We start from the raw sequence: 11,684 nt of genomic DNA, 5'->3' as shown, positions 1-11,684 counted from the left end.
TTGTTTTTTTTTTTTTTTATTGACTTTGAGAGCAGGTTTGTTACTTGCAATCGCTTGGGGACTGGAAACTTTTGCCTAGGTACGTCAAAGTATTTTTTCCCCGAGATACATGCGTTATTCTTATCTGGAGCGGCTGCGTCGCGTAGATAGGGTCTTTAGAGGGAAATAAGGCGGCGTGTGTTTCTCTCCCTTGCGGGGTGTTAGGTACCGGCTTTCCGTCCTAGTGCCGGAAAAAGAAAGCAAATGCTCTCCCACGCCTTGAGCATCAGCCTTGTCAGCAATGGCATGTTTCTTCCTCCTCTGGTTTTTCATTCAAAGCAGTCTGGCGGTAACGAACCCTCCATTTCATCACAGCGCTCTCCTAAGCAGTACTCGCCTGAATATAAGGTCATTGCTGCGAGCGTATCGTGTTTGTAATCAAGTCTGTTGTTAGCCTGTCTTTATATTCATGGTTTTTAGTTTTGAACAGTGCCCTTCGTATGCCTGTGTGTGCAGCTGAAAGATGAATGGGAAGGTAAATATTTAAAAAAAAAAAATTGTGCTAGAATGAGCTTAGATTGTACCGCCTGTCAGACACACTTCAAAGTAAATAAATGAATTTTTGATCACGCTCTGAATGTTTCAGAAGCAGTGAAGGTCTTGTAGTAAAAGATGTTAAACATTCTGTCGCTGTCGCAGGGGCTGGCAAATCTGGGGCCACCTCCCGTGGCCTGTCTTCATGGCAGCCCTACCTCACCCTGAACCTGTGGTATTGCTGAGAAATGGTGCACGTAGTGGTGGTGATGTGCAGCCTTTCACAGCCTGATGGGCCAGCCAACCTAACCAAAGCTGCCAGAACTCTTACGCCCTCCAAGGTTGTGTGGGGAAGTTGCCATTATCTGGGTAATTAGCTGGGAGCCAGGCTAGTATGTGGAGAGAGGACAGCGCGGAGAAGATGCGTTCACCAGCAGTGGTGGGTTCCAGCTGTGATGGGAGACCCACAGGGCTTCGGCTTCAGTGTCCGTGTTGCCAGTGGAGTGCAGCAGTCGCAGGGTGGATGGTGGAGCACTGATGCCTCACGCTGTTGTCAAATAGTTCTGTTTGCACCAGCCATGGGTTCTAACTGGTGTGCAGGAGTTGTCCGTCTATGGCCATCTGCTTTGTAGTTATAGTGGTTTGTCTATACCTTCAGATGGTGTATGCATGGAGCTTAGACACCAGGTCTGCATTTGACCTGGCACAGATGTTCCAACTGCTTTTAATTCCTGTGACTTGATGCTTTGGGACCCAAATGCATCCCTGCATTGTTTACTTCTCTCGGGGGAAGAGATAATAAAGATACTCTGTAATGAAGCACTGGAGTATTTAACCATCTTCTAAATGTTGACACTTCAAACTTCCCTAGAGTGAATTGCCCCAGCACGTTCTCACCTGGTACTCCTGCAGAGCCAGCACTGCCCACCCTTGGGGTTTAAAGGGTCCTCCGTGTGAGTCATCCAGACATCTTGGTGGTGCCTCAGGCCAGCATCTGTTCTGATGTTTCCAGGAGGGCTTGTTGGGTAGGAGAAGTGACCAGCTTGCCGCAGTCTGCCTCCCTGTCCCTCCACACGTACCCGTGCATACAAGAAGAGGGAGCCCCGAGGGTAGAATAACAACCCATAGTTTTTCTGGCAGATAGTGAACTGACATGTTAACCTCAGCTGGAGTCTGCCCAGCTCACATACAGCTCTTACCTCCAGGTAGAGTCTCAGTTGTCTTCCTGGCCTTGTGGGAGATGAAGAAGCAAAGGAGCCGGGGGCCCCTGCCAGGTCCATATAAACCTGTCCCTGGAGCCAGGCTGATAAAACTTGATGATAACAGGAGGCAAAAGTTGCTCACAAACCTGTTTGCTTCATGATGTGCCGATTGTAATCTAAGAGGACTTCTGTAGTCCTTCAGCTTTGCTCAGGCCTGAAACCAGTCTGACTGATGATTATCAAGGGTGTCCAACATCACCCTGCTGCTTTCTCTTGTGGATGTAAATCAGGAGTAATTGCACAGTAGTCAGTGGAATAGCACCAGGTCAGCGATGGGACTGTGGCCATGGGAAGTGCTTTCTTACCGTCTTCTCCGCAGCCTTGCTCTGGAAGGGTGCCTGGGGAGCAGGCAAACCAGAGGCCATAGCTGATGTTAGGAGATGAGTCTAAATAGCAATCTACTCTTTTTCCTGGTGAGAACTGTTGATTTCCTAGCAACATTCAGGGCTTTGTCTGATCTTTTTTAACCATAAGAGGTGAGAAGCATCCTTGGCTTACTCATAGCAGCTGAAATTGTGAGTACATAGAAAAAGCCATCCTGCTCAGAAATATGTGAGAATGCCAGTGCTCTGAACCAAGAAGAAATTTTTTTTTGTTGCCCAGTTTAACGCAGCCCTGCCGATATTGCTGTCCTTCACTCAGTGAAACTCTCCTGTTAGCTTCCAGATTGCTTGTTTTCCAATATATGACATCCAGTTAAAAGATCTCTCCTCTTCAGTGTGCCCTCACAGTTACTCCATCCATATTTCATAATTCAAGTCTGCAATCCGAAGCCGCAAGGGGTCCAATAATAAAAGCTTTTTGCAGTAAATACTGTGCTAACTTAGGCCAAGCCACGATTGAATGCTAGAGGCCAAGGAAAAATGTAAGCCCAGCAAAAAGCTTTAATCACAAGGGATGGAGAGAATACGTAGGCCTGAGATATATCAGTTCCAACCATATTTCCTAAACCCCTCAGACTCATGAGAAGTTAGCTTCTTGTGCTAAGTGCTAGATACGTTTAAGGGTTCTCTGGAATTTGCTGTGGTTGAATGTCTTTTTGAAAACTGGGAAGATGTTTCAGTCACTTTGGTTTCTCCAGAGCCACTTTTCACTGTGGGAGGAAACTGGACTGCATGACTAGCCAGTAAGACAATGAGATTCCACCCCCCCCTTCATACTTTATTCCTCTCCTGCCATATTCCTCAAGGATAATAGTTTTAATTTCTGAGTACATACACTTAAATATGTCTGTGTTTGTGTAATGAACAAATAAATAAGATTTCTTTTCTGGTACAAGCTGTGCACAATGAAATCGATGGAGTTTTATTTTCGAGCAATCAGTTGAAGAAAATAATCAGTTACTACCAAAAGTAAACACAGATTGTGACGTGTCTGCGCGCAGTCATCAGGACGCTGTAGGCTTAAGCTACATCTGTCATACTACTAATGTGGATTCTGTAAGTCATTTGACTTATTAAAGCGATGTTTTGGATATCAAACTGGTATCTGGAAGTAAAGACTTCACAGTCTGCCTTTGCGCGGGGCAATCTGAAGTAAACCAGATGTGTCAAATGCAGCAAAAAAATTCTATATTCAATTGCTTTTCTCTGTTTTTTGGTGCTCTGTAATGTGTGTCCGTTTGGATGGTATGTGTGACCTAGCAAGCGCCAGCAAATTATTGTCAGTTGTAATTTACTGCCTTGCTCTTAATAAAACCACGTACCTGCAGGTAAATTACTGCTATTTGTGCTATTTTCTGTTGCCCTTTTCTAGCTTATTTTTTTTTTTAGACTGCTTAAAAAGCACCTGAATGATGCAGTTATTGAAGTATTTTTAGTGGAAAAAATTATTAGGAAATGCTTTTAAGTTGCATGATAGCTTTTTTAGGAAGCTTGTTCTTGCTTTATGAGCAATAGCATTGAGATGCAGAGTTTGTCATTATTAAAGTGGTGAAGTTTTTACAAAATTCTCATCATTCCTGGTGTCCAACTGCTTTTTTTTTTTAATGTAAACCTTCAGTATTTTTACTTACATCTAGTACCTCATCTCTATCCAGTTAGGATCCTCTGTGAAATACTCCCTTTTTTTTTTTTCCTGGTGCTGTGCTAAACATTGAAGTCTTGACTTAGTAAAAACTTCCCTTTTAACACAGTGTTTGTTGAGGAAATATTAATTTCACCAAAGAGGCACACATTTTTAAACTGTGTACTTACTCTGGAGCCAAAGAGGACTTTTCTAAAGTGCCTTAGACTGCAGATGATCGAATTTAATTTTGTAAATGAACTTTGCAGCATGATTAAATTTGAACTTGATTACATTAGGCTTCTCAACATCGCGTTTGTGCCTTATTGGAGGTAGTCTTTTCATATTACTGCTATTTATGGATCTTATTCAAGTGTTTTATATTCTGGTTGGGTTCTGCAATGCAGTTGGTTCAAGCTACTGCTTATATCTGTTCCAGTTGTGCAAGAAGTGGAAAATATCCTTTATTTAGAACAGGTCACATGTGCTTGCATCCAGGAACCGCGTCTCAGTGTGTTTTAAAAAAAATAAAAATGTATCTTGGAGGAACAGATTTTAAAAGTTCCTGAAATATTTTTCCGTCTGTTACAGAGGAACATTACGTATTTTAAACTAAAAGGTAATAATAGCTGAGTTTAAAGTGATACGTAGGCTAGCACTGACTGAAGTCAATGGTAAAAGTCTTAACCGACATCAGTGGGAGTAGAGCTAAGCCAAAAGTATGTCTCTTTGAAATCTCTCTGGTAACATTTTTGTGAGTGAGTCAATAATCCCATGTTTATTCTGCACCTCAAATTTGCTTCACTGGGAAGGAAACCCTCGCCACATCTTTTTGTACTCTTTTATTTTTGAAAACAGTCTTAAAAGGAAACGCGGCAATTGGAGTGTCTATTGTATAAACATGTGGAGACAATAAGTGGTATTTCTTTGTATTTCTTTATAGTGGGAGCCGGTGCTGCTCCCTGTCTGTAGCAGAGCGTTTTCCGTGGTGAGAGATCCTGGTTGACCTTTTCTCTTCAGCGAAACTCTCGCTCTGTTATTTGCAGTAGGCCTTTGCTATTTAGCAAGGAAACAGAAATAGCCCATGAAATTCAGTTCAGCGTTTGCTTTGATAGAAACTATTGAACGTCACCTTTTTGCTTCCCTAGCCTGCTTTCCTCGGGAGGATTTTGTTTAGCTGCCAAGCTGATGAGAGAGTGCACAGATATTTTGAGGCTGAGCTGACTGCACTGACTGTGCACCTTTTAGCACGCAGATGTATTTTCTTTTTATTTATCGGACTGCTGGCTGTATTAGTTGCGCGCAAGTACATATGCACTCTGCGTGAAATAAATCCATACCTTTCTGGTGAGCAGGAAGCTTCCCTAGCAGGCTGCTATCGATTAACAGGATCCAGGTGATAATTTGAATCAATATATTCTTCTGCCTTTTAAAAAATGGCTGAAAATAAATGGATGCAGCCCTGCTGATGGATAGCTGGGGTGCCCCTGGTACTGCTTGTTTCCCTGCGAGTAGTGGAGGGAATTTCACAAGCCTCTGGACGAGAATTTTTGGGGCTGCTCTGAACCTACCAGTTGTCATTGTGGAGCTTATTCTGCGCTGTGTGTGTTTTTATTTGGCGCTGAGGGTGATGTATCGGAGGTCCGTTCCAGCACGGTGGTAGGCAGCGTGAGTAATTCCTGCTGTACAGTTTGGTCAGGATCTAGAAGAAGATTGGGAAACAAGAGCAGAAGAGATTTGCAGATGCATTATTTTACAAACAAATTTAGCCTCTCGCCACATTCTATGATTAAAAGTTTAACGGGAAGAAATCTGTACAGCTGCTTAAAAATGAAGGTACAGGAGAAACCTGTTCTGACACTTACTATGCTGTCCTCCTATTTCTAGGTTTGCTTTCCAAAGCAACACACTTTAAGACTTTGAAAATGAAATGGAAGGAGTAATTTTCTGTTTACTTTTCTGCTAAAGATTGAAATTGCGTGTTGGCTGTTAATTGTCTTCCGAGAACTGTCTGCTGTTTCAGTGTTGAGAACAAAATGAGAGTCCAACTTCCATTAAGCTGGTCAGGCTCTTGGCCATTATTGTCTGTCTCGTTCTATTTTGGATTCAAAAAGTTTTTGAAATACATGGGTTGTAATGTTTTTATCTGGTAAAATTCACTGTCTTTTAATATATTTTTTTTCTGGAACAAAGACAACATGATTAAGCAGTATGGCATGGCAGATTTTGCTGGACAGTTAACTGTTGCATCACTATCATATTATACTAGAACTGTGATTATTTTATCTTTTTTAATAATCCCAGCAGCTAAACGGTAACAGGACAATTATTGGCTTGCATGTAGTTTTACACTTCACTTCATACTGGGGAAAAACAGCACATAAAAAGGAATATTGTTGCATATTCCTAATATAATATTGTTACTGCTTTATCTGCAACAGCTGTAAAAAAGCTGATGCTGCTTTGAGTGTCAAGATTGAAATATTTAGGTTCACTGGAACCAAAGACGGTAATACGGTCTGAAACGGATCAGCCTGTCCTCCGGCCCATCTCCGAGGTAGAAGTTACGGGTGCTTTCCTGTGTTAGGCGTGTCAAGGGTCTGCTTGCTGTGGATGGGCACTAGCAATTTTGGGGTGCCTTTTGAAAGGGCTCTGTCCCAGTACCTTTGGCCAGAATTTCAGCTTGCGACTTGCATAAGCCCTAGTCATTGATGTCTGTGGGCTTCACCTGAAAATAAGTGTTTCAAAGAGGGTGTGGGAGTGTCCAAGTGAAAGAGGATGGTGTGGGTATCACTGGTACAAGTACAAAAATTGTGAAAATTGATAAGGAAGGCTTGCAATACAACTGCTAGCTAATACTTTAATAGTGCCTTTGGATCGAGCTCATTTTTTCTGGTAACATCTCTGCTGCAAGGGCTGCCGTAATGTTTGTGTTAGCAGCTTTCTGCCAAGCATGCAAGCCAGGGTCTGGTGGTTTATAGCTTTTTCTTTGGTGGTAAGTGATTATGTAGAAACCCTCTGTAGGCTCCCCCCGCCCTGACCTGCTGCTCACAGCTGCTGCATGGACTGGACTGGCAGGTTGAAGGGCAAAAATGTGTTGCTGTGATATATAATTACTTCTTCCAGCATGAGCCAACAGAGCTGCTTGCTGTGATGATTGTTACATATACTGCTATGTAAAACAGAATGCAAGTTTAATGTGGGGTTCGGGCTAGTATTTTAATGTTGTAATTAACAGCCTCTAACAGTAAACAAGTTTTTTTAAATCAGTTCCCATGAAGGTTATTCCTTTACGATGTAGGCAGACATACATTTGCCGATGTGGTGTTTATGAATTCTGTATTACTTGGAGAAACGAGCATCAAGAACAAACAAATACTTCTTTTTCAGACCCTCTTTCTCTTACTCTAGAATACCACAGGTAGGGTGTCAGGCGGCTGGAGATCAGGCCTGCAGTCGGTATTTCATAGGGACATTTCGGCTAAGGGAAACAGTCGCATTTGAGATAATGTGGCAGTTCCCATCTCTTGGAAGAACTGGATTCATCCTTCTTAAATGCTCCCTAAAAAACGGTGATCTAGTTTCGCAGGTACGTTGTGCCTCCGTTTGTGCTGCTCTTTTGACCCAAAATGGGCATAAACCCACCTGAACCTGCTGCTTAGGCTGGAGTGGCTGGGTGGAGTGTGCTGGGGGGGGTGTCTGGTCTTCTCGGACTATCTTGTGAGACTGCTTGTGAAGAGACCACTGAAGTTGCAGGGAGCAGGAAGGAGATTTGTATCTGTTCAAACCTACAAAGGCAAGCTTCATCTGTCTGTGTGCAAGGATTACGTGCCTGGTTTGGCCTACTGTTACATTAGAGAATTTATTTATGATGAATTCTGCGAGAAAAGGACTTTATGTGGTAAAAATTAGTATTTTGGGTACCTGGAAAGATGTTGCTCAGCTTTGAGATATTTAGGCGCTGGAAGCTTACCGAGTTTGGCGTGATGCTTTAAACACATTAATAACAGATACTGTATTGTCAAAGCTTGCCTGTAACCCTAGGATGCTGAGACACCGTTTCTTGTCTTTGCTGTATGTGACAACACAAACTGCTGTATGAATGGTAGGAACCTTACTAGGGCAGGGGTGTTGGGATCTGGAGACTGGAGAAAAGTAACGAGAAGAAGTGGGAACAACTGGAATGTCCCGAACGAAGGATGCTTCAGAGAATGGAGACAGGAATGATGAATGGTCGTTACTAATCTTATTCCCAGCCATCCTGTTGTAACATGTAAACACATACAGAAAATAGGAATTACTGTGATTCTTTCTGGAGGAGAAGCAGCCAGCTAGAAAACTTGGGATGGAGCTAAATCAGCTGGGAGCTGTTTCAGGGTGAGAAGATGGAAGCTGTCGGATGGCAGGAGATGGGCATGTACAAGAGATGTGGTCCTGGAGCTTCAAACTGGGGAGTTGGAATAGTACCGTAGAGATGGAAAAGGGTCACTGAGATATATGAGTGGGAGAGCCTGGCTGAGCATGTTTTGTGCACATTTACTATTTCCTTTCAGGATTCTTTGGGTTTTATCTAAATAAAGAAGGAGAGAACTTATATAAAATATGACTGACTTTGGAAATGCTTTTTCTGGATGTGTCCCTGCATGGCTGTAAAGCCAAACTAGGAATACAGAGGTAGAGGGAACAAACCAACCCCTTTTTATAATGTTTGTGGACTTCAGCCTGAATAAATAACAGTTACAACCTGAGAGAATGAAATCAGAATGATATTGAGATGTGTACACATGCAGGAGGGGATGATCTCACAGAAAAGCAAAGGGGAAAAAACTCTTTTGAGCTGTTCATTGGAAGCTGGAAGGAGTTCAGGGGGGCATGGGGCTCTTGTAATGGGTCCCCTGGGGTGCTATTGACTACTGTGTTTGGGTTTCTGCTCAGTCTAGCAAGCTTTATTTTATTTGTACCGAATATTTACAATTCTACCCAAGCTCAGCCATGCTAAAGGCACATCCCAGATGTCAGTCTATCTAGTGGCACAGTTCAGAAGAGTTGCTGGGATCATTTATTTATTTATTGCTGTTGTAACATGAAGGTTGCTATCTGATAAATAATTATTCCACCCTTGGAGAAGGCACATTGTAAATCTGTTAAGCTGCTCCTTTGTTTGTTAGGCTTGTGCATAATGAGTTTGGAATTTAAGATTAGTAGTATGCTGTGCAGCTACTCATTTCGTGACCTCATCCTCCTGCTCGGCTCGCCTGCCTGTCCACCTGTCACATCCTGTTGGGCACCTAGGGCTATATTCATAAGGGGAACTTTGGTTTAGCGTTGCATCATCTCATTTTTATGTGTTCTGCTGCCTAGTGGAATTAAAAAAATCCATGAGGTAGGTGTCTAGGTTCCTTACAGAACGGATGGGGGAAAGGTGGCTTCAGAGAAGGCTTCTGAAAACCAGCGTGTGGAGCGGGGTATTGCCTGAGTCAGCCAGTGAAGGGTGTAAGAGGCTGGTGTTGGTGTTGAATGCTGCCCCTTCAAGATTTGGTTGTCTGGTCTAGCTGAGCTGTTGCTAAACCTTTCTCGGAGCGACATGCCAAAGACAGGTCTGCTCTTACAGAGATGAGGAAGAGCAGGTAGTACGACATCCCCCTACCCCAGCTTTACCCACTCGGGACACAGAAGTTTTGAGTTCCAGTCCTGTCTGTGACTCAAAACATAGGATGGAACATGTCCACCACCCTTCGGAGTGCCCAAACCAACAAACCATGGACTCTTTGAGGTGTCTCTTTTGCAGAAGCTAGTCTGTTTTGCCTTGTATAGTATTCATTGAACTGGTAGGGGCAGGAATGGCTTAGTAACGCAGGGGAGTGAGCATTCGCCTGTGGTGGTTCTCACCCTGTTCCAGAAAATAGTTATTTGTACAAAGTGGAACAGCTTTACCAGGAAGCAAGAAAGACGTGCTCCGAAATTGGATCGTTTTCAGCTCCATTGGTTTCTAAAAGGCAGTTGTCCAAATCTCTGTAGTTGGGGTCCAAGCATGAAGTATGGGGACCTGCTTGAAATACAAGTGGTGATATTTGGGGCACAGGTAGTTGGATGAAGGGAAAACATCTTTAGGGTTATGGGAACCAGAGATGTCTGAATTGTTGCAGGAAGGCAAGGAAGTCAAACTGTGAGATGGACTCTCTGATGGTACTGGTGGCCAAAAGGCCACCGAGTGGTATATATTGGTGAGGAAGCTGTCAGGCAAAGGTGGATGTTAAGAGTGAAGACAAGTATACATAATTTCTTAAGAGCGCTTAATTTTTTAGGAATGAGAAATTAAGCTTGAATCTGTGTAGAAGTGAGTTACAAAGGAGTGAAGTGAGTAAGGCAGGAGATGAAATAAGATTACGTCTCTATCACAAACTTGTTTTTTTGATTTAGCTTGTTGCACAATTTACAGTTTCAATCTAATTGCAAAACTAATCTGCAAGTGATAATTTGGTTCCCAGCTAATACAGCTTTTGATATTTACTGTACAAAGCTCTGCAGCAGCTCGCCCTGAAGATGCTGTGAGCCAGCCAGGACTTTCTGTTTTTCAAGTGTGTCGAGCAAGGTAGAAAAACGTGAAATGGATCTGCCTGTTACGAGGATCTCAAAGGTGCTGGAGCTGCCCCTGCAAGAAGATGGGGCTGGCTGGAAGGGGCCTGGTGGTGGTGCTGCTGCACATTTGCAGAGCTGGGGAGGGTCTTTCTTGCAGCCTTTTTGGTATTTCCCAAAGGAATCAGCCACCCTGCCTTCACAGCAGCCTCCTGCTTTCTGGGAGAGATCCCTGAGTAGGCAGTAATTGCTGTCTTTCCAAAGGAGTCCTCGTTTGTGGAAGAGACTATTAATTATCTCTCACTTAGCCTTTATAATGAAGGTGCTTGTAAGAGTTGTGCTGGAGTACCACGGTCTCCATAGGACAAAATTTCCCTCCTCTGGGTCTGCAGTGTGTGCAGTGATCTCTTGCACCGATCTGGGGTGTGTGTCTGTTCTTGGGTCTCAGGTGGGATCTTTAGGGACTTGCTCTTTGAAACTGTTGACCACTTGGCCTTTGGCCTGGCAGCACCACTTGAGACTATAAATAGACCTGCAGAGGAACAGGTCCAACGATCTCGTGTTCCCAAATGCCATTCTGCTCTGCCGAGCGTCACGCTGTGTACCAGCTCAATGAAAGGAGGCTGGTGAGAAAAGGTGGCTCTTGCAGTGAGCTGCAACCTGGAGCACCCCTGATGGTGGTTGCGGTCTCAGCTGGTAGTTCCACCACTTTCATACCCAGAGCTTCTCCTGGGCAGCCTGGGCATTGCAGCTATTTTAGGTAGGCACGGAGACAGAGGCACATGAAAGATGTCGGGTCCCGCTCTCCCAAAGGATTGCGAGAGCATCAGCGCGCTATTGATACGGTGCAGTGTTCAGCAGATTGCGGTGATGCTCTTGTCTGTGCCATCCTGGCTGGCTGACGTGGAAAACCACTGGTACTGCAGGAAGAAACATATTAATGATCTAGAGAAGAAATGCTTCAGTGTTTTCTTACAGCTCCTCCTTGTTTAAGTGTTGGGTTTGCTCGCTAGCCTGTTAGCACATCTCAAAAACGAGATGAGAAATGAGCTGGAGGATGGTACTGGTTTGTATGGTTACCAGTCTCATCCCCTGCTATCTGATAACCTGCCCCGTTGCTATGAAACGTTTTAGTGAGATGCCGTGCAAAAGGGATGAATATCCATCTGTAACTGCAGAGATATTTTCCATGGCTCATCTCTTGCTGATCTTTCTGATGAGTTTTCTGATTCTGCTGTTGGTGGATTTGAATGATTTCTGGTGTTGTCATACAACTCTCTGATGCGTGTTTCCCATCTATAATTTAATACCTTTGCTTTGAGGTTTATT

Source organism: Aptenodytes forsteri, unplaced genomic scaffold (genome assembly GCF_000699145.1).
Source record: "Aptenodytes forsteri isolate BGI_AS27 unplaced genomic scaffold, ASM69914v1 Scaffold53, whole genome shotgun sequence".
In the NCBI taxonomy this organism is placed as follows: Eukaryota; Metazoa; Chordata; class Aves; order Sphenisciformes; family Spheniscidae; genus Aptenodytes; species Aptenodytes forsteri.
Note: the sequence above shows the minus strand (reverse complement) of the source record.